Source organism: Syngnathus acus, chromosome 1, assembly GCF_901709675.1.
Source record: "Syngnathus acus chromosome 1, fSynAcu1.2, whole genome shotgun sequence".
Taxonomy (NCBI): Eukaryota; Metazoa; Chordata; class Actinopteri; order Syngnathiformes; family Syngnathidae; genus Syngnathus; species Syngnathus acus.
In genome coordinates this window covers 5,669,346-5,696,630 of record NC_051087.1, presented here as the reverse complement: position 1 = coordinate 5,696,630, position 27,285 = coordinate 5,669,346, and the positions used below count along the sequence as shown (strand labels likewise).

At 40.4% G+C, this 27,285-nt stretch overlaps 1 protein-coding gene across 22 annotated transcripts in view; it reads left to right on the top strand.

Moving 5' to 3' along the window:
• LOC119128997 (receptor-type tyrosine-protein phosphatase delta-like) overlaps positions 1–27,285 on the top strand; it is a 116,645-nt gene that overhangs the window by 15,263 nt on the left and 74,097 nt on the right. For all 22 annotated transcript variants that reach the window (XM_037262025.1, XM_037262008.1, XM_037261989.1 and 19 more), the window contains exons 3-5: positions 5,885–5,910; positions 15,551–15,626; positions 17,364–17,408. The gene's annotated coding sequence lies outside the window, so the exon portion shown is untranslated. The remainder of the gene's footprint in view (positions 1–5,884; positions 5,911–15,550; positions 15,627–17,363; positions 17,409–27,285) is intronic.

The window sequence follows — 27,285 nt, the reverse complement described above, 5'->3', positions numbered from 1 at the left end:
GGACAAGCACTATAGAAAATTTATGGATGGGTGGATAAAGTAGATCAATGGATTATATTACTTCTTTACCTGGCTTTGTTCAGTTTGCTTTTGGCAAAAAGATAACAGATCCAATTCATTGCATCATTATTACTTTGTTTGACTAAATCAAGTCTTGATAATAGTTTTTTTTTTTATAAATGGTAAAAGTACCTCTGAGCTTATGCGTTTGCCTAAACTGTTTAATAATTTTCACGTGTCTTCAAATTTGCCAATAGCATGCAAAAAATGTTCACTTGGCTGCCATTTCCAATTTTTACATTCTAATCAATACAGCTTAACACCTTCATTAGCGGCGCTTTGTCCACGCAGCGTTTGTTAATTACACCAGAGGAAACGTGTATGCACGTACGTGTGTGTGGTGTGGTGTGTGTGTGTGCGCGTGTGCATGCATGTGTGTTTGTGTGTGTGCACCTTAATGAGCACAGGTGTACGTGTGTGTGTGTGTGTGTGTGTGTGTGTGTGTGTGTGTGTGTGTGTGTGTGTGTGTGTGTGTGTGTGTGTGTGTGTGTGTGTGTGTGTGTGTGTGTGTGTGTGTGTGTGTGTGTGTGTGTGTGTGTGTGTGTGTGTGTGTGTGTGTGTGTGTGTGTGTGTGTACACCAGTAGGGGGTTGTGGCTAATGGAGCCATAATTGATGCTGAGTCTGGATCACTGCTGATTGCTATGCTTGGATGCCGACCTAACGAGAGCAGAGGCATGAACGCAAACACACATATACGCATTTCTTTCCTCACAAACTTGCACTGTGGTACCAATACACACCCTTTTACTCAATATACGGTATACTATATAAGCACACAGTATAAGATGTAGGTCAAGTAACTTTATACTATAGTACATATGCACATACAGCAACCAGTTCTTTGTGAGTGTAACTATTATACACTGGTCAAACCTCTAAGGTTGAACGCAATTTTGAACATCCAATCCACCGATAGAAAATTAAAGATGGCAGAGCCAGAGAATTTGTTCTCTTCATTACATGTCAGTGTCATCATATAATCATATTTGAGCCAATATGTTTGATATAACACAAAAGTACAAGGATGCCTCCTTTCATGGATGTTTTCTAAACACAATCCTGCTTTTATTTCGCTTAAATTCTCCACTAAAACGGTTTATTTTCAATAACAAGTCCATGGAATGGAAAGCTGGAGAGAGTTCATGTCGTGTATGTGTTGTGTGCGTCTCTTGTGTGTCTGTGGTTCTACAATGTTCAATGTCCCTGAAAGCTACTGAAGTTTCTAAATCAACTCTTTTATGAAGTTCTGCTGCTCTGGGCACACCATTAACATTTCATGTCACCCTGACTCCCTCACTGACGTACTCCCATGGGCACCACACAGAAAGCACCTCTTTCAATAATACACTCTGCAAAAGTGCATTATATTTTATATATTTTGATGAGACCCGCTATTACGTTTATGTGAGAAACACCATTAAGATCAAACAGCTTCCGACCTTGAACCTAAAAGAACATTTCTTGTTCATTTTGACAAATAATGCCTTAAATCTCCACTTGGGTTTTGTTTTTAATCAGAGCAGCACCGTAGGGTGGAACATTTTTTTTTTTTTCTCTTTAGTTTCATCACTTTTCCCAGACTCTTTTTCTATCACTGTGTCCTCCTCACTCACTCAACACTCTCCCACTTGTCAGTTTTGACGTGCAGCTTGACTTAAGTATCGGGATCGGGCACGTAAGCTCATCTCATTATCTCCCCGTTTGGGTGTTTGTATGAGTGAGTGATGGGTGGAGTGGGTAAGCTCCCCCATCCCTCCTCTCCCCACCTCAAGTCTCCAGCGCACTGTTTGAAATAAAGCGACAGATAATCGCAGGGCTCTGGTGAAGTGAGCTCATCTGAGCGCCAATCGATACGAGCGCCATAGCTTCAAAGCCAGTCTTCAAAGAAGAGAGGAATAGCCATATGCTCGACGTGCTTTCTGTGCGTGTTAAGTGTTTGAGAGTGTGTGAGAGACGGAAGGTGGGGAGTGGACGAGAAAATGTGTGGAGAGACTCGTATCAAGATCACAACAACAAAAGTGGGCGAGACTGAATGAAATAGTTTTCATTTGGTGGCGAGCGTTATTGTCAATGTGTTACGGTCACACTAAAACGGTGTTTGCAAACCTTTACACAACACATATTTTATATTTTTGAAAAATCTGACAGCACACCACCAATCAAAAATGATTCTAATTTCATTTCATTCCAAACTACTCAAAACTGATTTTTTCTCTTGGTGAATGGCAACAGGTTACACATTACACCGGTCAATTATGTTGTCGTAATTATAAGGATCATTTCGAAGTATATTGTAGGTGAGAAAGTTACACTGTTACAAGAATCAAGTTAGAAGGCCCTGTTTTCATAGTCCGCGAACATATTGGCAGAATCTTGATTTTTTGTGCAAGGGAAACTGTAGTTTACAGGGTTTGGGAATTTGGCAGACCGCTGTTCCACTAAGCTGAGGGTGTTTTAGTTTACCGACCTGTTGGGGACAAAGTAGAAAAAAATTTAGACCCTCCCGGAGTAGGTCTAAATTATGGTGTAATGGGATTTTGCTGAATTTGATGGATGGGCAGGCAGACAGACTACGTGTGATCGTACTCCGAACATCGAACCCTCTGTATCATTGTAGAAATCAATGAATTAAAATCATTATCATCTTTATTAGATTTATTAAAATACACATACAAACAATAGGGGTGAAAGGCAGTTTCCTAGTGCTCTGGGCCACTGTGTGCCTCTGGCGTAGAAATCTGAAAGGGAATGAGACTCACTACTTGGGCCTGCCTCAGCAGCAACAACCAAAATGAAATGTTTCTCTTTGCACATGCAGTATTTCGATACAGTGCAGAGATACTGTACATGAGATTTCATTTGTTCATTTCCTTTCAGATTGACGCTCTGAATCGCTTGTGATCGCTTTGGTGTCGCTCCTTCAGTCGGACAAAATGACTGTTTTGTGAGCCGCTAATCTCCTGATAGCGAGACTGTCATCTTTTATTCAGCAAACCAGCGGCGGCTGCGGCCTTTGTTGGGGAAATGGGGTGGGAGAACACACACACACACACACACGCAACATATGAACACTTACACACCGTACGTGAGGCAGACAGTAGACTGTATAAGCAGATGGTGAGAAGTGAGGGAAGGCGTGAGCGAGTGAGAAAGGAGGTGTAGGGAACATGCCCAGGTGATGAGAAGAAAAGATGTGTTTGTCTAGGTGTGTATTGTATAGACTGAAAATGAGAACTCGTTTTGCTGCGTCGATGTGTGTGATTCGCTGAGACAAGCAGGTGTAAAACTGTAATTAATAACACAACTAGCTGACTTCATTATCTGCATGCCCTTCTGAAAATACACACCCATGGACACACAGGCAAAAACAAACAATAAAACCAAATGGCCTTAAAGCAGCAAATCTTTGAAGATAACCCTACTAAGGATTATTTCGATTTTATTTATATAAATCAAATATAGATATATACGCTTGTATGTTTACTTGGGTTTTTATTTATCAGTCCGACTTTTTCCGCTCAGAGGTCAGCAAGGGAATGAAACGCGATATATCGCTGGACACCTCTCAAATTGTGTTAGAGCAGGCATCTGAGCCGGTGTTACCGTTCAGAGTTGTGTCCAATAGAAACTTAAACCCACAAAAATGATCAATGTATATTAAAAGACATAATGTTGTAAAGCAGAAGAGTTGTGTTTGCAAACAACACGGAATGGAACGTCTGGTCGTCTTCTGACTTCTGAACATTCACTAAACCACGATGGTGGAACAAATAAAGTCGGACAATATTTCCTTACTGTTTTAGTGCGGGGTAGTAGCGTTAGACTTAGCGGTCTAAGTGGACACTATAATGATGCAAGCAGCCATCGGGCCACTCAGACTCTCATTTCACTCCTAAATGCACTCATCACTAATGAATCACAAGCTGCTTTAGCGCAGCCTGAGCACACACTAAATCCTTGGCCGAGCTCCAGTATGCAACACACACTGGCTTTGACAGAGATTGAGAGTGTGTGTCCAAGAGCCCCAATTACCTTCACATCCAATGTAAGACAACAAGCTGCAAAGCTAATTACAAGGCCGCCACATGGAGATGGGGAACACTGGAGCATGCACGCTAGATAGCACCACGTCCTTGATTGTTTGTTTACAGCATATTCATCACAGGAATTAGTGCCGTTATATTATTATCATAAATGATGATTACAACCTCTGAGCCGGTGATCTTTATTGAGTCATCAATAAGAGCGTGATTGCAGCATCGGCCAGATTGATTTACACTTCACGTCTCCTTGCCGGCAGATCAAATGATACAATATGCCCCCACGTGCACCGTGTTGTCATTTGGTGAATCTCATAAATTCCTTTCATAGGCTATCAATCTGCTGATGGTTATCCTGGGCATAAATATCACTGATGGTGGCTCTGGTTGGCTGGTAGTGATTGGACAGAGTAATTGGACCTAATGAATATGCCAACAGCTTGCTTCTTTTGCTCTCCATTAAACACAACTGGATTAGATTTACTGTGCTTACTTTAACAATTTAAAGACTCCATCAGTAGGGTACTTACTTTATTTTCACACACACGCACACACGCGGAATAGCTTAGCTCAGTAGATCAATGGCCTCTTGGTCAATGTCTCCTTTGGGAGGGTTATCTATCTGCACCTCACTAATGAAACACTCTGATCTCCTCAAGCGTGTGTGTTTTTGCGTGCGAGTATATGTGTGCATGGCCGGTGTTTATTGATACGTTGCATTTCTATGTGCTTGTCGGTTAATTACAGATTAGTTCTATTTGCAGCGAGATGCACCCAATTTAATTAAATTTGTATATTATTCTCGCAAACAACCCAATTACTTGATACGTATTTTGTTTTATTTTGAGACACTTTGGTTTTATATTTTACTCTTATTCGGCATTGTTTTCCAACGTAACACTTCCTTATATGGCAATGCTGAGAGACATTCAGTCAGTTTTTATTTAAATTTAGGGAAACAATGAAGCCAATTATGGATCTTTTTAATCCTTAAAGGGGATTAGTTGCAATTTTTTTAACCTCACTGGACACTTTATGAAGTACATAAGCAATAATGCTCTCTGAGAAGTATTTATGACAATTCAATCTCATGGACAACCACAGAGACGTTCAAAAATGTGAGTTTGCATTAGAATGTGCATGTGTAACTAATGTTGTGGCCGGTTTAATTGAGGTGAGTTTTGCAGTAAGAATTACAGCAATTTATCGCATCGTTATTTTAACGTCTGGCACAAGAAAACAAAGACGAAGGAGAACGCACAGTGCACCAACACTATCGCCCCACTTTCAGCCTTGCTCTGCTGGGGTTTGAGGGGAATAAATATTGTACAGGTTCCAGGGATTCGGCAAATGAAGCCTTTTTTTCTGGAGTATTTGTGTTTGTTGAAATTCGCCAAGCTCTCCCATGGACTCTTTCGGAGCAGCCTGATTTATGATTATTTCATGACATTCCTATCAAATAGTTTTCATTGCTACAGCTTTGTACTACTTCTGTCTGCATCCGCATCATTACCACTTAAAACGTTCAACTGCTTACTTATTGCTACTATTTTTTGAATTGGACCCGCTTTGGGTCTCTACTCACAAGGTTTGAACTAGTTACCACTCATGATTTCTGTTAACACCTGAAACTAACCAGCACTCTGATCAATCTTAAAATTTGAATTAAATCTACCAGCAACCTTACCAGCGACATTTTTGTTGTTGTATCCATGCCGACATCTCTATTAAATTCTATTTTCTCTCTCCCCCCCCTTGTCTCTTTGGTTTCCTCTCTTCACAGTTTGACGTGTTGAAGTGCTTCTTAAGGTAAGAGTCTAATTATTCCCTGATTTATTTTCACCCTCCCCACATCCTCAAAACACAGCATGCCAACAGCACGCTGTCCCATGTCCTGTCACAAAGCAATCTACATTGGCAAATGATGTTGAGCTCACTGCATGTTGTGTTCACATAAAAAAAAAAAAAACACGACACAAAACCTTAGCTGGCACAGACTAGATAATTTGAACTAACACAAGAGTTGATTGGAAATTTCTTATTAGCGCCCAAGTAGTCATATTTTGTGTAATACTTAGATATAATAAAAGAGAATGTTAAAAAGTAGCTGGTTTAAAATAATGGAAGTACAAATAACAACAATAGATGATGTAGTGTTGTATGTGTGCTGACATGAATTTTGGAATGCTGTAGCTGTCTGGTTATTAATTTTAAATGAATGGCTATTTGTTCACAATAGAAAGGGAAAAAAAACGAACGAAGCAACAGCTTGTAACTCAAAATCTTGGTAAGCTTGGCCACTGAGAAATCAAGGTGCCATGGCAAAAGGTGAAGTGACTGAAGCAACAATGCAGCGTCACAAGCACCCAGTTCCATAAATGAGGGTGATTAGCTCCAAGGCTAATTCTAAAACATGCCAGGCGTCCTGGGTAGTCCAACAACATGAAAAGCCCAATAAAATTGATAATCCTAAATCACCATGGCAATAGCTGAGATATTTTTTCTTTAATTACCACATAGTGTATCATCAAAGTGAATTAGAAGCTGTTTCTATAAGGTCACAATTCATTTCATACGTCTGCTTTAATGAGGCCGTAATTAGCTTTTCTATAACTGATGAGGTTGCATGGAACTGTAGACCTGATTTACTAAAGGTTTACGCTTGCAGAAATGGGCGCAAACTTGGTTTCTTACCAGCTAGAATTATATCTGCTCAACCTAAACCCAGATTTGCGCTTTCATTCAATCTCTCATCCCTTTTTTCACCTGTGACAAACAAGCACTGTTAGAATAAATCCTATTCATCAGCATAGGAGTAGCGTAGCATCATTGTAGAAAATCTTAATAAATCAGGAGGAACAAGCCTGCCGACAGCACGTGCAGTGTAAACACACAATTTAGTGTCTGCTATTTGGGATCTTAATAAATGAGGCGCAAAGTGAATAGTAGTACAACTACAGGACTTTGTGAATCATCCATCAGTTAAAGTCTCACTTTGAGAGCAAGAGATTAAATGGAAGCGGCTCTGTTATTGAATTGTACGCTTCACACACAAACAATAATGATAACGTACAGTACAACAAATCCCCAGTCATCTCTAACTGACTGTCACAAAGTGTTAGTCATAACCGCCTCCAACTTTTACCCAGCACATCCACTGTTATTATTTATTTGAGGATCAGGGCTTGCAGCTTGAGTATATCTCAAACTTATTACTCTCAGGCAGAGATGATGTGTCGTAATAGTCGGCTCAAATACCTCGAGTTGAGAAAAAAACAGCATGTACCAAGGAACACAGCAACGCTCCAGGAGTTTTTTTTTTTTTTTTTGCCACTTTTCATCCGTCGTGGAGGTCTGTGCTTTGTGGTGCACTCACTATTTATATTCAACACACCATATAATGCTGCTTAAGAGTTTTGTACAGTATATACAGTATTACCTTGAATCACAGCCAATTAATTGACACTATGACAAATAGTTGCAGGTTGTCTTATTCATTCAAGATGAATAATCACCTCCATCACTAATATTCGTTTTTAATTATTTTACAGACCGAGGGTCAAAAAAACAATCAGCATCAATCTAGGATGTACTCATTGATGAACATGTCACCAAAACAACTTCTGTGCATTCAGTATAAATTCAACAAAAAACAAGCCAACCTCCCTCGAGGCTCATGAATAATATTAATTCTGCATCCTAGCCTCAAAACTAGAAATTGTAATAGACTGCTAACTGCTAACAGGACATCTGATGAGAATAGTTTGTTAAATATTTTCCATTGCAATCTAAAAATATCTTAAATGTCAAACTAGTTAATGAGGCTGCCAAGCAATAGCATGTTAGTGTACCCCTCTGTGTTTTATTTGCTTTGGTGCTCAAGGTTGTTTTGCCTCTCAGTGCATGCTTGTGTGTGCATGCACGTGTGTGTTAAAGCTCAGCCTCCCTCGCGTGGTGTGCGTCTGGTCACCACTATTTGGAGTGGACTCAGTTGGAGTTACGAATAGAACCTCATTAGTGGCTAAGCTTTGGCTAGCGCTCGTCCACTAAACGCACTTGAGGTCGCAAAGGCGCTTGTTTCAGTTGCATTGGCCCATCTGTCACATTGGCCCCAATTTGAGACTTTTTCATGTGTGTGTATTCATCGTGGTAAGTCGAGGTAGAAAATAAATCAGTATTATAACAAGCCCCCAAGTGTTGTTTAGCTCTTTTCATTGTATTCTATTTCTGATAAATTGGACTGAAGCACCCCCATCAGAATATTGCTTCTTGTGCTTCTTGTGTTGCCTCTCATAAAGCAAAACCCATCGTCAAAAGTAATCATTTGACGCTCCTTTGTTACTCAACAGTGTCACCACATGGGCCTAAGATTATCCAGGGATGTCAAACTCGTTTTTTTCGCGGGCCGCATTGTAGCCATACTTTAAACGCATATAGACTGCACAAAAAATAACAAGTTTTAAAATCAGTGACTAGTAAAGAAAAAAAAAGGAGACAAATATTTTAAAAAGATTGCTAGCAATCTCTCTATTTTTCTGAAGTGAAGACAATTTGTCAATGCACAATTTGTCTTTGCCGTCCATATAAACCTATGCGGCGGGCTGTATATGGCCCCCGGGCCTTGGGTTTGACACCAATACAATAGAAGTTCCAATGTACAGCAGTTTTGGGGTAAATAAGAAAATAAATTTAGAGTAATTAACATCACTGTTGATGAAAGCTTAAGGTTACCTTTAGTCGTAAAGAAAATACATCTGGACTTGTAACCATGTCCTCTTGCACAACGCGGCAAACCGTGTCATTGAATGTGCTCAACAGCGCTTAACAAACCAACTTGTGTTATGCTTTATGATCGTGACACAACCCCTTTACAGTCGTAGTTTTAATAGCCCGGCTCAGCAGGAGAAAGGTTAATTACCGCATCCCGCTGCACGCACACACGTACGCACTCAGTGGGAAGCACTCAAGTCGATCAAAGACGCTGGCTCCATGTGTGTGCGTATGTGTGGCATATAAAGATGTAATCTAGCATCTGTTTGTCCTCGTTTCTCTCATCTCCCGACTGAAGCCTCGCTCGCCGTCACTTTGCCTAAATTCGCTCACTTCAATCCAAGCGCCTATTGTGGCAGAAAAATGTCAAAATTCCCCTTGGATCAAATTTCTTACACTTTGATAGCATGTGCGAATTGGGCAGGTCGCAAAAAAGAAAGTAGGCTGCAATTTGAGAAGAAATGACAACCGAGCGGACTGAGGTGTTAAGTTGGTGCGATTCAGTGAATGATTGCTCTTATGATGCCTTGGGGCCAAACATACACACAAACACACACACAAAGGAATACGTCTTCACTTTTAACAAATGTCCAATCATGAACCGTTCGCAATGTCTTTTATCGTATTTGTCTTTCCTTCTACTCACTCCTTCCCTCACCGGTCTAGACGTATTCAGCAGCAGGTGCCGAAACTGGGAAGGGTGAGAAAAATGGGGTGAGAAGGAGGAGGGAAAAGGGTGGCAAGGGAGGAATGGAGCCGAGGGGATAAGGAAGACTGAGGGAGAGACATAGAGAGATTAATAGATCAAGCGGTGAGGCGTATGATGAAAGTTTAGAGAACGGAGAGCAAAAGAGGAGAGGAAAGGAGAGAAGGATGTGAGGTCAAGCTAATGTAGGCTTGGAGTGGAGCGGAAGTGGGAGATGTAGTAAGTGAGAAGCTTTTTTAAAGCAAAAGGAGAAACTCAGTCCTGCATGTGGGGAGGAAAGTACGCAGGACGAGATGGGGAGAAAGGTGCGAAATGACAAAGTGAAAAAAGGAGGAGAAGTAGTCTGAGGGAAATGTGTGGACTGAGAATCAATGGATTCATGGAGAGATCGTTTGAAGGATGATTTTTTTTTTTATGGGTAAGGTAGTGGGGCTCTGAGGTTGGGACGGTAAAACCATAGCTCATGCCTACACATCACGTTTGTTTTTGTGTGTGTGTTTGTGTAGTGTGTGTAGTTCCTCTCATTGGAGGATTTGCGCCATCTCATTTTTAACCAGTCAAATGGCAGTGCAAGTGCTTTAGAGTGAACACACACACACACTAGTACATGCTCCAAAAAGATATACTTTTATGCAAATACACATATATAATAAACACACACACACACACACACGTGTCAAACTGGTAACCAATGGACGCTGGTAAAAAAAAAAAAAAAAAAAAAGGACAACCTTCTCGGTGGTAATGACTCCACATCAAAAGTGATTGGTCGCATTATTCATCAGCATTACTGGAAGTGATCAAAGCCACCTCAAAGTATTCATATCTACTCGGAGCATCTTTTGTGTTTCATCCATAACAAATCAAATAAGAAGATCACATTAGTACTAGTTATTGACAACCAGCGCAAACTTAAATATATATATATAAATAAATAAGCAGAGAGAAAAATAAATGCGATACTGTAAACAGGAAATCAGAAATCCATTTTTTTCTTAAAATAGTTCAGCCCTAGTGAGGTACTTACAGGTTCCTATCAAAAACATCATCATGTCTAAGTCCTCCTAGGCACTGCTACCAATTGTCTCTCCTCAAATAAAAGCCGCACCTCCTATGAACCCTCCCTGCGGTTGTTTAAATGAGAAAAGGGAATTCTATTAATTCCCATCGTATTGGCACCATGAAATGATGAGTTAAAAAGTAGAAGGCGGTTATGTCATCCACTCAATCTAATTTTTCCGCTCTTGAAATGAAAGTTCATTTGGGCTGTTGTAATTTTCATGGTGACATTTCCTGCCACCAATTCAATCTGACCCCTGTCGGACTCCTCATAAACTCAAGTTATCCTAAATACTAATTGTTTGGATGAATTGCATTTAAAAACATTGATCAGTCATTTTAGTCTGTTCTAATTAAATTTCTGTAGATTCTCAACCGGTAAAGAATTGAGGGCAGCTGCATCAATGTTAGGAGAGGAAGAAGAGAGAGGAGAAAGAAAATAGGTCACTTTGTTGCAGGGTCTGTGAGGCTTCATTAGGAACCCCTCAGCAGTTATTCCGGGGCTTCTTTTAATTCTGCTTCATATTCTTGCACCGGCTGCCTTTCAATATCAGGCTAACAATTGTTACCGTGTCGAAAGTGAAAAAACAATAAGAAGGTGTCTGGTCGGGTCGATCTCACACAATAACACCTGCGTGACATTTTTGCCACCTTCTATTAATTCCTCTGAAATTAATCCTCACCTGCCGTGGTGCGAGAAATATCAGATGCTTCTTATACAACTAAAGTTTCGCAACAGTGAAAGAAAAGTAGAACTTGATTCAAACTGCGTGAAAGAATTTTTTTATTGTACGGTTTATCTGCCTTCCATTCCATTACACTTGTTCATTTTTCTTGCATCGCGTCCGGATTTTAGACACTTTTTTTAATGTCTCTCACAATCACACACTCTTGTTTCGATAGCCTCGGGCTCAGTAGTGTCGAATACGTCTTAGAAAGTAGGACAGCGCTGAGTAATTTGTTGCCATACCAAATGATGATTCACAATTGTCGCCGGATATCTGACTCCGGGGCCACCCCAAGCACGTCTGAGATTATTAAGCAAAGACATGACGTGTTTCACAAAAGGTTTTAAAAGTTAAAGTCCCAATGATCGTCACACACATCTGGGTGTGGTGAAATTTGTCCTCTGCATTTAACCCATCCCCGTGTGATTTTGATCCATCCCCTGGGGGAGAGGGGAGCAGTGAGCAGCAGCGGTGCCGCGCTCGGGAATCATTTGGTGATCTAACCCTCCAATTCCAACCCTTAATGCTGAGTGCCAAGCAGGGAGGCAATGGGTCCCATTGAATAGATTGACAATATTTTCCATTATTGGAAAATATTTGGATTAGAAAGAGCAGCCATTCACACCTATGGCCGATTTAAAGTCTTCAGTTAACCCAACAAGACCATAGGCCGGATTCGAACCTCGAACACAATGATGCGAACCCCTTGCCCACCATGTCACCACTATTTATTATATGTTTGTCTGTTTATGCATGAAACTCAACATTTTTACATGCTTAATTCTATGATTTTTATATTTTTTTAGTTTAAATGACACCGATTTGTTGCAATGTCAAAATAATTTATTACCATAGGAAATTGAGTTAATTAGTTAGCCACTATCATAAAGCCTTTATTGTTCAGGCATTTTTTATATTGGTTAATATTGTAACAAAACTAGTGTAGGGATCCGTTAGGCGTGATGTTATACAACTAAGTATTAATTAATCTCTCTCCCGAGTCAACCGATAGCTCGCTTGCACAGCTAGCAGTGATACTGAAATACCATCATAACTTTTGGACTACTGACAACCCTGATATATCCTTGGAGGTTCTCGTATGGATATTATGAAGTCATCCATCCATCCATGTTGCACACCGGTTATTCTCTTCAGCTGTCATGGAAAACTGAAACCTCTCCCAGACGACATCAGGCAAAAGGCAGACCCCAACCTGGACTGCTCGTTGGTCAATTAAAGGGCACGTATTGAAAGACAAGCATTCATAGGCACTGAGTGCAAAAAGAACCCATTCCGCCTACACAAGTCAGGCGAGTGAATCATTGCACACCTTAACGTTATGAAGCCATCAAGGCTAGATTAATTTCACTCAGAAATGACCACGGGAGGCCGCAAGTTATTCAGCCCAGATACAAATTTAGTTTGCACATCCTACAGCACATTGCGATGCCTGATTTTGTGTTTTTTCTGTTAATACTGCATCATATTGTGCAGAACCATGATTTTGGATCGTGTGATATGGAGGTATTGAATGATTTAACACAGCGGTATCAAGATTTAATTGTAATTGTTGCTGGCCTTTCACAAAGCAGGTTTTTAAATTTCATTTGATGGTTACTGTGTGCTCCCAATTTTTTGCATGGTGAAAATGATTATCTAAAAACATCCATCCATCCATCCATCCATCCCTCCCTCCCTCCCTCCCTCCCTCCCTCCCTCCCTCCCTCCCTCCCTCCCTCCCTCCCTCCATCCATCCATCCATCCATCCATCCATCCATCCATCCATCCATCCATCCCAACACAATTGGTGATTAAATGAAACTCAGTTGTCTCCTTAATTAAAAAAAATATTTCTTCCTGTATGTCCCTTCCAATTTTACAACTTCTCCACCTATCCATAGATAAACAGTCCCTTTCTGTTAAAATTGTGCTGTCCCCAAAAAAAAAAAAAAAAGCCCAAGCTTGAAAAGACAGCACATCTGCTGCCCTGCTTACCCACTTTCGCTGATGTTGAGGCCAGTTGACAGAACCCCGAGAAGAACGTTTCACACATGCTGAGTGACTGAAGAGCCGCTGATTTGACCTGCTTGGGGTTAACAAATCAAAACTGGGACATCACTTTGCATGAATCGTTTGGTTTGTCGAATTAACTTTTGTAGGTCTTTTAACTTTGTCACTACAGTCATCATCTTGTGGGATTTAATCAAAGCCCCTAAATCCATAAAGCAGTTATAATAAATATTTATCTTGTGCTGGAATTCAAGCATTGATTCTCACCTTAAACCTGACCATTATGTTATTTTATGGACCGTGAAGTAGGCGATCTGAAGTCACCATGACCATAACGCCGTGCTCGGTATTACGAGCGGGCGCAGCAGGACCACTATTGTTTTAAAGCAGTTATTTTCAGGTCAGTTCACGGAATATTTCTCCTTTCAAGTATTTCACCTCATATCTCAGGTAAATCCAGCAATTCAAACGGGACTTGCGGTTCTTTTGATGCGGATCGGGCAGGATGAGAAAGAGCTTAAATGATGACGTATTATTGCTTTAAACTTTTTTTTTTTAGGCTTCCACCGTGAGAGAAACTGGAAACTACAAAAACACACCTTATAGCACAGGTCGTGTAAACTATAAATGCCTGCTTTGACACAAGCTTCCCAAATGATCTAGTTTCTCTTTTTCCTAGCAAGGCTGCTGATGTCTTAATTACATTTTTGGCCCAGCACAAGTGTGATTAAAAAGGTGGTTTTCTACCTGAGGACAAAAGAAAGCCCACGGGGGGGGGGGGAAAGATTTGGTTGACTGTAGCATTTGTGGACAATATTTGACATTTGAGTTTTTTGTGTGAAATAAATACTCCGACATTGATGATTAAAACTGAATGAAACTCTTTGATGGTACCGGAGTTTAAATTTCCTCATTCCTTGCACATATCACACACACAAGTGTCACACCTCTACCTTCATCAGTTTGACATTTTGACCCTAAAATAAAGTGCTGAAAAGTCAGAAATGCTACACACTGATGCCAAGTGTCCTAGTTCTACTTTGCAGAGCAGTCACTCCATAATATATGCTGCCATCATCATCTGCCCTTATTTATTAGTAAGTCGGTCACAAAGCAGAAATGCAGGGATGGTGTAATAGCACAGACTAGCGGTAGCAATGTGTTATGGCATCTTTCTCCCAAATGAAACATAATTGTGAACAACCTTTGATTGGAATTGAAGCTCAAGCTATATGTCAACTGTAAACTGTTGTTTAAGGAAATTTCTATGTTTATGTATTTAAGACGGCAGGACAGATTGTAAGTGGTTAGCACATGTGCCTCAGTTCTCGGGTTCTGAGTTCAAATCTGGTATGTGGTGTTTGCACATTCTGGCCTTTCTTCCGGAACTCTGATTTTCTTGCAGGTAATTTACAAAAAAAAAAGCTGACATTTTAGGATTTCATTGGGAATGGTTGCTCTATATGTGCCCTCCAGTCAGCTGGGATAAACTCCAGCACACTGTGCCCCTAATGAGGCACGCCGTATAGAATATATATGAATTGATACATGTGTTTAAAATCACAGAAAAAAAACAACTTAGTCTTGAGTTCGTGACAGCTTCAACTTTGTGTGTTTTAATAGTCTTCACAGATGCCACCACCGCCAGCAGGGTCATTTTAATTGCAAACCACCAGAGAGTTCACATTTTGTCTGTGCAAATGCCCACAGCGCCTCGCTGCTTACGTCGCACGCACTTCCGTGTCAGTATTCACACGTGTGTCCTAATGCAAACCTTTTGATCTGTCAGAATGTGTGCTTATCATACTGAGGTGCTGCATGCTTTTCCCACACTGACTTTCCTGGCTACACATAAACACAGTCCGTTTAGCTGGCAAGAAGAGGCGAGCCTTTTAAAAGCCCCGGCCCCCCCCTCCCTTCCAGTGTGGGAGCTGAAACTGGGCCGCCCGTTTGACCCATGTGCTTTTAGAACTTGGCTGTAGCATTTTAACTGAGGATGCACGCCGGTTACTACGACCCAAACACACATACGCACGCACACACCCACACATGAGAGCACCAGAGGGAACTTCGCCCAAAAGCTGGAGTTGATTCGAAGAGCGTTGAATTTTGAAAGGCAAAGGCTCGCTTTTCTAATCTCCTCATCCCTTTCCCACCCCTTCCCACTGTGTTGCAGGAGAATTCTGGGGAGATTTCTGACTCTTTCAATCCTCAAAGATGAAGCAGCACCGGGGACCTGCTCACTGAGGCGGGTAAGATGACCTCCAAATGCAAACCGTTTCACATGAAACCTCGAAAGAATCATTCCGGGTTGGATTGTAGTTGGATTTAGGTTGCTACAAGTTTTATGTTATATGCAAAGAGAGGATTGTGGTAACACTAACCGATTTTCCATATGGAGACACCCCACCTATTTATCATTTGTGGTGTATACGAGATATCGCCACATATATTGCAATCTCTCCAAGGAAAATAGTGAGGCTCCTCCCCCAAATCAGACTTCTGTCATAATACCAAAACTTACCTGCAAGAGGCAGCATGGTGCCACAGGAAAGTCTTCCAGAGATTACAAAGCAGGAAGAAATAGAAATTGACCTATGCTAATCTGAAAATGATTTTCCTTAGCTGTGTTTGGAACATCTCCCTGGGGACGGGTTCAGGGTGTCCCCCGCCTCTCTCCCAAAGTACACCCATGACCCACTTCCAGATCAGGGCAGGAAAAAAAACCACACACCACAGTTCACAATCTTTCAGGGACATTCTGCAATTGAGTCTTTTCTTCCATCGGAAATGCTTAAATACAGCCCGTACTGTATGTGTGTAGCCTGCCTATGTAACTCCTGAGGGACAAAAATATGAAAATTTAACCAACATCCTCTACAGAGTGGGCAGACTTGCAAAAGAAGCAGACAAGACAGAGTGGGGATCCTCGTCTTTTTTTTTTTAAAAGCCCGCCTCTTATCCATTATTGACGATGTAGCTCTCCAACGCATCGCTGAGCTTTTGCTCTCATGTCGACTTTTGCATGGCGTCACCATTCTAAATATAAATCATGTGTTTAGCCCTTTCTGCCCTGTTAAAAGATGCATCAGAGATTATGTGTGCTAGACTTTCCAGTGCCGTTTTCTTTTTTCTTATTCTGAGATGGAAATCATGCACAAAAAACAGTTTTAAGATTAATCTTAGTTTTAGTCTTATATTATTATTTCATCTTATTATAATATTATTACTAACATGATGACTTTGAAATCACACTGTAGGTTCATTTAATAAGAAAGTAAGAAAGAAAAGAAACAGTTTTAACTCTTAGGTCAGGTTGATCAATTGGTGTAGTATTCAATCTTGTCTACAGGTGGCAGTGGAGCAACATACCTGACGCAAAATGATCAATTTTTACTGGAAGTTATCTATCTGTCTCTGTCTGTCTGTTTATTTTGTCATAAAGCTGGTGCAAGTCTTTCCATCCTTCATTTTGCATTGACAAAAAAAAACACTGATGACTTATAATTTACCTAAAAATTATTTGTCAGGTTCCTACAGTGCTTTTTGTATTGCTTAAAAAAAGTCGCTCCTGTTTCTACAGATTTTCTTTTAAATTTTGTATTAACTGTAAAAATACAAACTATTTTTCTAATAATAATACGGTATTCTAAACTGTTTCAAAGGATGTTTGGTTTAAAGTGGATGAAAAACACATCACACAAAAGAAAGAAATGAAAGAGCTGATTGTTGTGGCGGTTGCTACACGATGAACGTTAGGAGGAAGAACCACATTTTTAATTGGGTCTTGAGGTGAAAAAGTTTGTGAAGCCCAGCTGTCGAGAAATTGATCGGCCCAATTTGGCATCCAGGGCATCTGCAAGCCCGCACTTCATTTATCTTCATCAAAGAGACAAGCTTATCAAGCAAATGACTCTTCCTGGGCGAGAAGACAAATTATTGATCAAGTGTACAGAAAGTTTATACTCTTCTCTTGTGCTGTATTTCAGCTCCCACTTCAAAGTGTCCAGCTGGATGATGAAACATGACTAAAGGTAGGACTTTATGCTGCAAGGTGATGCTGTTGATTTTATGACTTATGTTGGAAATGGCTGCCTGGATTAGTGTGTGAGGTTGCTATAGTAACAGTGCATATTAGTGCTGAAGGGAGACCTGAGTGGGATACGAGGGGCGTACAGAGTGAGGTGGGGGGGGGGGGGGGGGGGGGGTGGAATTGGAAATTACGTGCCTCCAGCCAATGTGTGTGCATCTCGTCTTGCAAGGAATGTGATTGGGACAGCACGCACACACAGAAAGACACACTCGCATATGTTTCGTCTGCAAAGGCGTGACACAGCGTAGGTTGTGATAACCTCCATGTGTCCCTCACAGACCAACAAGTGACATAATGAGTGGGTTGTGTTTGGTATCACTTCCATTGCCATATCAGTGGAGATGTTATGATGCATAATGTATTGAAGGTGAGACATTTGCTGTCAGGTTAGGTCGTAGTGGGAATCGTTGTAGTTATTGCCAAGGTGTTGCGTTTTCATATGGGGAGTAGAATATTGTCGCTCGTTGATGAAAAGTGTTTTTGTAGGCACAATAAAGATGTGTCCAAAAAAACACTGAGGTACAGTGCTCCAAGATTTTTACTTTTAATAACTGTTTCAGGAATGAAGGCATTTGTTAACATTTCCCTTTTCTTGCTTGAAATTCAAAATGTATTTTAATTTGGTGGGTATCTCTGAAGTGGAATGTTTTTGGTTTCATCTAAATTGGGCCTTTGTGGTGATTTTCATTATATTGAGCGGCATTGTGCCATGATCGCCGAATGAATAATTTTTATAAATGAATAATTTTATTTGTTTTAGGTGGTATAGTGTTGAAAGCCTAAAACAAAATTCTAAGGAAGCTCGAAAGTGTCTTCTAACCTGCGATTTAGCATTCAAAGGAGACAAAATTGCTCATGCAGAGGTCAATGTCACAATGGTTGAAGGAAGGATTTCTAGGAAACACAAATGAAGAATTTAAAATGTTCAAATGCCCCAGAAAAGATAGATGTAAAACATAAGCTGCACTGAAACATTCTCAGACTTCCCCGAAAATCCTCTGCCGTTTAACTTGAAGCTGCATAGAAAATGATCCGTTTTTAATATCATTAGACAAGGATTTGAATTAATTCAGCCTGGAACATCAAGATTATGTTCGGGCAACATTCTGTGTGAAGCAGAAACTCCACTTTGCTCTTGTGTGTCTTTCAAGCTCATACGAGTTCAGCTAAATGAAGGCAATGTTGAAATCATTTCAGTACTATTTCAATAGGGCTGCAGTTATTTTGTGGCGTTTATTTTTTTTTTCTTCCTCTTTTTAATAATACACACTGCTGTGGGTACAAATGTTGGAACACCCCATTTGCAATTCTATCATCATTTGTTTTGGAATATGGCATTTTCATGGCCAGTGTTTGTGAGTTATGTGACGATTTTCGTGGCCACAATAAGTTGTTGGCAAGGCACAATAATGTGACAGTTTGGGCTTTATTGTGCACATGATGGTTGCACATGTTGCTGAACAAATCAAATCATCAATCAAATATCAAGCACTTTGTGTCACGGAATATTCTGCAAACAGCTTTTGAGGATATGTTGGAAGCCTGGACCACATGTTTTTCACAGACTGTTGCTTTAGAATTGTTTTATATAAATATATTAAATAATAAATATATATATGCATTTATTAATAATAAAATATCAAAATTAATTCCTTATGACATTTTATTCCTTATGCTGATGCTGAGGTATCCAATACGTAGAGGAAATGAGAATTAACGCAGATATCAAAACTATGTGTGTTTTAAATCTTTAATTTCTTAAACACCGAACTTAAAAACAACAACCTGCCAGAACCTTTTTGCGGGGAAGGAGATAAACCAACCTGACATGACCCTTTGATTTGATTTGACATTTAAAAGAAGCCTTGAGTCTTTGCAGCCCAGCCAAGCAATCACACGCACTTAAACACGCTTTGTCTCCCGTATCTGCACAATGTGCAGCTTGCTGTGCCATCGAGCCATCCTGCACCTTGCAAGACTCGGCACACAGGAATAATACCCAGACCATTCTTCAAAAGGGAATTTTGCATTGGCCGCGTGGAATGGGACCTCGGTACTGTGGAGCCTTGGCCAGATATGACGAAGAACAAAGACTAGGCAGATTAGTGGGCACGAGGAAGAGGTCGGCGCCTGACAGGCCGTCTCTTGGCAGCCCCTCCCAAATCTCACCACTCTCCCTAATGAAGTCTGAGGGAGACATGATCCCCCTGGTGTCTTTTTGACTTTCTATTTGCCGAGCTCTGTCCGTTTCCCTTCCTGTGAGGTGAGCATGTGGGCGAGAGGAGAAGAAGAGTATGTCTTATCGCTTCATTAGCTCGTGGATTTCTGGGTCATTCGTAGCCTTGTTCCTACTGTCTCACATGCTGTAATTACCCTCACATGAGTCACACCATATAATTAGGATGGGCCCAGACCCGCTCGGTGGGGTCCACACACACACATGCACGCACAAAAACACATCAATGTAGGTTTTAGCATGCAGTACAATTCTAATGAGATTACGTTGGATGAGAGTCCAGCTCATAATTAATCATCACATACATGACTTCTAATTTTCTTCGAATAAATTACATTTTTCAATCAGGAATTGGGCTAGACGCTTAGTTCTCCCTAAATCGGAATGATTTTAAATTAATTTAAAGGGAATATGAGTCATGAAGAAAGTCAGCTGTGTTCACTCCCACAACGGCGCAAATGCCCCTTTCTAATCCACCCGTCTACAAAAATACCTTAAAGGAAACTCCACCCATGTGAATATTTAGACTGATAGATGAGCAAAGATGTATTATTTGTAGGAAATATAAAATACTACTTTTTAGACCCTTTACCATAGCACATTATAATATCTTACTGCATTGTAGCAGGCTATCAATGGGCGAGAGTGACGTTTTCCCCTAGTCTCCGCTTTCTGTCCATGATGCATCCTTTTTCTTTTTTATAGCACTTGTCCTCATTAGGGTCACGGGTGAGCTGGAGCCGATTCCGGCCGACTTTGGCCAAGAAGCGAGGGTACACACTGAAATGGTTGCCAGCCAATCACAGTGAGGGGTGGGTGGTTTTGGAGGGGATTCACTTCCTAGCCAGCTCGTACTAAATTGTTCCGCTGCTCACAGACAGAGGAATGAAATTGCTTGCCAGTTTTTTTACAGGTGCTTCTGTGCTAGTTACTGTCAAAACAAGCAAAATACTTCACTAATAAAATGAACAAAGTGACGTTTGACGTAGGCTCTCCTATAAGAGACAACATAAATCTGCACTTGGCCATAAAAAAAAGCTAGTGAACTAATTCTATCCTGCCATCCATTCTCAAGGTGATAAATAATAAACACTTTCCCACAGTGGTACATAAAAACAACTTCTCTTGTTTTCCATCATCTGTCTTCTCTCAAAAGCTTTCAGTTTGTACTGGGTTTATTCTGCTGACTGAAAAGGGAATGGAGAAATGCAAAGAGTACAGGCCAATGTGTTGTCAGGTGTCTATGGTATTACGTACATGTAATGGGAAAGGGGACTTCTGATCCTTTATATACCAACGCACGCACACACACACACTCGCACACACACACGACGATGGATTAGGGTGGGGATTACGGAAGCATCCCATGGTCGCAAATCAAGCCGAGACAGATCAATGTCATTCTTCATAGACATAAAGACTGGACAAGTATTAGGATGAATTCAAATATCTTAATGAAATTTAAAATGAGGCAAGATAAAGAATCCGGTACGTTTAACATACATTTAATATTTTTTTACAACATACTGCAACATACTGCGGGCACTCAAACAGTGAAATGTTTTGCCACATTTTGACCATTTTGAAACGGTGTCCAAAAGTAATAAATAAGAATAAAATAAATGAATACTAAAAATAAGCACCGTAAGTAAATCCACACTATACTTGGATACAGTAGTGTTTTAAGAGATTTTTCACTTGATTATTCTTCAGGTAAAACTTGTTTTTTAAATCTCCGTGGCTGTTTTACCCAAGCTTTTAGATAGATAGCCACTCTAACCCTACAGGGGGTGGTATTTCACATTTCACCGAGAATAATAACAATAGACAGACTTTGGACAAGAAGTTACGTCAGAATCTATTTTTACCGTCAGACATCGTGTTCTAAAGTTCGCATGTTTAATCATGTTCAGTGTTTTGGTTGTTTGAAGTAGATCTCTGCTGAAACTTTAACGTCGGCGTTTAGCCTTGCTGCGGTTTGTTGTCATGGACTTGTGTTGTTCCTCAAATGCGGTGTTTTGTATCAGACTGACATTTTGCAGTATATGAAAACCATTGTGTGCTCTTGGCCACCATTGTGCATTCAAGACGCTTTCTTTGATATGGTGTTTAAAAATCCAGCCACATAGCACTCAGTCATATGCTGCTCATCCATGATGGAACACTCGTCATTCGCTGACTGAGTTCCTCAGTCTGTGGTGAGCTCCGCTTCGGCTTGGCTGCATCTCGCAATTCTCGGGCCACCAGACATCTGTCATCAGCACGCAACTCACTGGAGGTCTGCGGCTCCCCATGAGGTTGTCTTTTCTACCACTGTCAAATACAATCAACCTCTTCACGTCCTTTTTTTTTTTTTTTACTTCACCCTATGCGTTTCTTCCTGGCCTCATTGACATATCTCCTCCCCTTCTTTCAGCACGTTGCAATACAGAACCAGCAATTTGCCAATCACGCCCACGATAACACCCACGTATACGGATACACGCACACGAGGCATACGGGCCACAAGAGTTGCTGTGGTGTATAATAGTACATAATTGGCTATTGTGGGTTGGCAAAAGAAACCAATCACTGTGACAGCCACTTTGCGGGGACCTGTGTGAATATGTCTGCACGCATGCAAAACACACTTTTGAAGAATTAGCCAATCCAAAATGCACATCCCTTGTCTGTTTACATCCCTGTTCTGGTTACATTTAAGTCCGAATAAGCTACTGAAAAGCATTCCGGTGGAGGTTTGTGTCTTGCAGCGTGACAAAATGCAGCCGTGCAATTCTTCACTAATATGGTCGCTGCTCAGCTTGTCACTCGTCACCCATTTGGAGGGAGTCAGCAGCCCTGGTTAATGGGCTGTCGTCTTGCCAGGGAACCTGATGACTCCAATTGCTTCCAACTCCCAACATATTGTTGTTCTTTTGGCGGGCAAGGGGTGCGGGGTTCACGCAAAACTCTAGCTGAATTTAGTTGGATTTCAGAGGAAAATAGAGTCGAACCTTTAAGGTCAAACAATCTTTTTTTTTTCCCCCTCTCTTTTTTAAACACTTTTTTTCCCAAGAAAATTAATCAAGGCAATGTTTTAAGTAACATGTCTGCCCAAAGCCAAGCCCCTTATAAACATACATGAACGTGATCCTCAAACATGGTCATTCATAATAGCAATTCCAAAAATGCATGGCCACTGTTAATGATGGCTGCTATGTTGGTAGCATGACTTACTATAAGTCAAGTCAAGTTTATTTGTATAGCCCTAAATCACAAGCAGAAATCAAAGGGCTTCACATAGACACACAATTGACAATTATTCTCAAATCATCCCCTATAACATAACACCGTGACTGTCGTCGATTTGACGTTTTAAATCTACAATTAATTCATAAAAAGATAATAAATGTAGCTGCTGAACAGAAATGCTGCGAATTCTACTTTTGAATACGCTCAGCTGCCTGAGGTTTCTTCTCTTTGCTTCTCTTTGCTTCATTTGACCTTATATCAATTATTTAGTAAAAGATATATTTATTTATGCATCATCCTGGTTTCATTTTTTGTTTGTTTTGACTGAAGGGTCTACAAACGCTATCAGTGCTGTATATTCTGTTCTTAACACTCCTTGTTGTGGCTCTGTTTTTGTTCTTTGTTTTGGTTCCACAAAAAAGAAAATGCAAAACACGTGTTGCTCTCACTCAGCCTTGATTTTTGCTCAACTGATGTCTCATGCCGAGTCCCTCATGATTACAGATTAAATACTGAGGTTTGTGCGACTTTAGGCGCATTTTGCTCCAAACTATTTGATTTCCGAATTGTACAGTCAACCGCCAAGGCCTTTCAACTTTCCTTGGCTTTTCCTCTGTAGCTCACTGTTATTAGCTGTGAACAGATTTTTGTGGGGTAGGCTGTATAAACAAAAGTAATGTTATGAAAATAATGTGTCCGAAACTATGGAATTGTGGAAAATATTATGTTTGTAGCATATGGCATGTCAACCATGTTTGTTGAATGAGTGTCCACCATGTGTAGGATATCTATAGATGTTTACGTAACTTGAATAATGTTCAGTTCTGCTCAAAAATAGTGTTTCAGCCACACTTGGAATCACATCGAGCTCCACAAGCATGGCATGTGGAAGGTGACTCATTTTATACTCATGTTCGCCTTTTTTCTATGGTTCCCTTTAAACCTTCGCCAAGTTTTGTCATTCATTTTTCCCCACTTTCCCCCCTTCTTACCCTCTACATTTTCGTCCTCATTCAACACATACACAGACTACCCTTTGTTTATGAAGTCTGTGTGTGTGTGTGTGCTCAGTGTACAATATACTCCTCAAATATGATCTTTTCTCAATTGCTAATAGGTGCTACCGTGAAGATACGCACATCAACGTGCATTCTTCATCTTCCCAAACAGCTCAATATGCCCAAATGCAATTTTCTCCACGAGGAAAGAGCAAGCTGGATGTTCATCATTCTGCAGTCCCCTCTTAGTTTTTAATAAAAGCTTCTTCACGCTTGCTAGGCTGCTTTCTCTTGTGCCCGACCCCCCTTTTCCGCCTCCCTCCGTCACCCCCTCATTTTCAGTCCTTTGTCACAAATAAACACAAACACAACACACATACTGCAGGGTCATGCCTTCCTGCTTTGTGCAGATCTGATATAGTGTATCCGTCTCTTGGACATGATTAAAGTGCATATCACAGCTCGGTTGCTTTGCAGTGCTACTTTACATTCTGAGACGAGAACGCCACCATGCAACCCAGCCAAGCGCATCTTGTGTTGTATGTGCGGAAAAAAAAAATCACTCACTCAATGAAGATTGCAGTGCTTTTATAGAGTGAAATAACAGACTTCAATTTGCGTTTTCAAAGGATCACAAATAGACTTTTTCTCCGCGGCTAAACCAGTGCAAGGTTCGCTATTGTGAGCGCTATATGAACATGTTTACGACTAGAGTAAAATAGTGGCGCCTTTTAACTGCACAATAGGGGATGTCACATAAGGAAAGGTGTGTGCTCTAAAGCGGAACGCTAAAGACTGTCATTGTGTTGTTGTCGTCTCGTTTATTGTGCTTATATGATCCGTGTCATAGTGAGAAAGGTGTCAGTGATGAAAAAGTATAAGAGAATGAATTCTCTATAGAATTGAATTTGAAACAAGGTCGTGATTTCGCAAGAAAAAAAATCCAATAAATTCCAAAGTAGAAAGTCCGCACAATGTTAAGATGAGGAATGTTAAGGATCTTGTTCAATGACTACAAGGAAACGGCCTCATTTGTTAGTTTTGTTTAATCATCAACCCAAAGTCTATTCATGTAATAGTTAACTATATTTTCTGACAAAGACATGGATGTGACAAGTCTCTGGAGAAAGATTTGCTGGTCTGGTCACACACTGAATTATTCCAATTTTTCAAATTATTCAAACAATAAAATACTGTAACTTTTTCTCCAAATATTTTAATTTTACTATTAAAAATGTATAACATTATTTTACAAACATTACAATATAATCATCATGAATTTCTTCTCTGAAATGCCTCTCATATCATGTGATGACTTTCTGACTTCAACAATCCAATTCCAAGGCAGAATGCCGCCCGGCAACAAGCGAGCATAATTTGCTCATGATCAATTGTGGAAATAGAAAAGAGCTTTACACAGCAGGCTGTTGAACATTCAAACGTCGCATTCCTCTGCACACTTGTAAATACTGCTTTTGTCTCCTGCACTGTTTACATACTTTATCACTGCTGCACTTTGTACTTTATAATTATCTTATTTCATATTTTTATATAGAATGTCACTTTTTTAACCAGCCGAAATACCACTACATTGTTGAAAGCCGAATGCAACGAAATTTCGTTTTGTACACACCTAGTGTTGACAAAATGACAATAAAGTTCTGTCTAAGTCTAAGTCTAAGACTTGCGTGTGTAAAGCGTATAACAAATGTTGAGTGAATGAATATTCAAGGCTCAATTTTCTATTTTAATGGAGGGTGGAGTGTCCACGATTTCGCCAACACTATCACTCATTAACCGTCCGCGGTTGAGGCGAGTTGTGCAAAAAGGAAGGCGCTGCGGCTGCAGCTATGATACTGACATTAATTCAAATGTCATGGCTTTAATGGCCATTCCGCTCTACACCCACCTCATAAGTCACGAGCTGAACTTTCAAGGTGACACAACAAGCTTCCCTTTCATTTATAAACATTTTGTTAATCCTCTTGTTCATTGTTAAAGTGGCTTTGTTGTTTGTGCTGATTGAAATTCCAGGTCTTGACATTTGTGCTGCTGCAAAAATACATCTGGATGTGTGAATATGACAATTACAGTTGTTTTTACACCGTGAGAGACAAACAAATACTCCTTCAATTTTTATCACTCTGACTCGAAATGCCAGAAAAATGACTCCAACTGTTGAGAAGTGATAAATTAATTGCGTGATGGTATGGTGTGGTGTGCTGATTTATTTATATGTCTTGGAGGTTCCGTGCGTTACAAACAGCCGCAGTACGTGCAAAACCTTGGAATTCCAAACCCCTACGTTGATAAATATTCATCAGGAAGACGCCTTGATTATGTGATGGAGAGGCGCTAGAAAGCGTCGATTTGCGTTCACACAGTCAGGGGTGTGAATTGACTGACGCAATGTCTGATGAAAAGACACAGCGAGTATTTAGCGGCGGTCTATACGATCAACACGGCAGTGCCTGCGGTGCATTGCGGGGGCTCCGACAAGAAGGCCCATCAAATAGAGCTCGACGTGCTATTTCACCCACTGAAGTTATCTTGATAGCGAGACCCTTATCTCTAATGTGCTGAGTTATTATCTTTTGAGTGCGGCTATGTGCGCGCGAGTGTGTGATTGAAACTGTGCACAGCTGTTTGTGTACACTAAGAAGCCCACTTTGTGTTGTGGCATTAACAGTGAGAAGTGAAAATACCCATTTTGAATATGGAATATCAATTTGTGAAGTGGTAGGGAGGAGGAATGTTGATAACGCTCGACATGGTATTGATGGAGTGATTATGTGATCATCGATATATAGGATAAGCAATACATCCTTTGATGCTCTCTAAATTAATAACTCTAAGTAACCATTTTCCTATTTTTCAGTCATGTTTGTTTTGAAGTGTGCATTGTAAATTCTGACAACTGGTATATTATATATAATATAATATTTCTAATCAAGCAATTAAAATATCACAATATTCATAACATTTTTTTAAGGACAGCATATGCCTCCAGTTTCTGATGCATCAGGAGGTACAAATGTTTAGTAAGTGATTAAGTATTAAAGTTTATATTTACAATTCACACAGAGACATTCAAAGGATGAGCCCTTGAACTGTTTTGCTCACCCCGCAGCGAACCAAAACAGCACATAAACAGTCTCAGAAAGTGGAGAAATTTTCCATGAATACTTTGTCAAGACATGAAAAAGTGAGTTTAAATACAAAAAGGCCTCCCTCATTTAAAATTCTGTAAATTTGTAAACAACCCTGGCTGCTATTTGCAGAAACGCATTCATATGTACAATGCTGTATTTCTTCTTTTTGTCCCGACCGATATTATTGTAATTTCCCGTTGT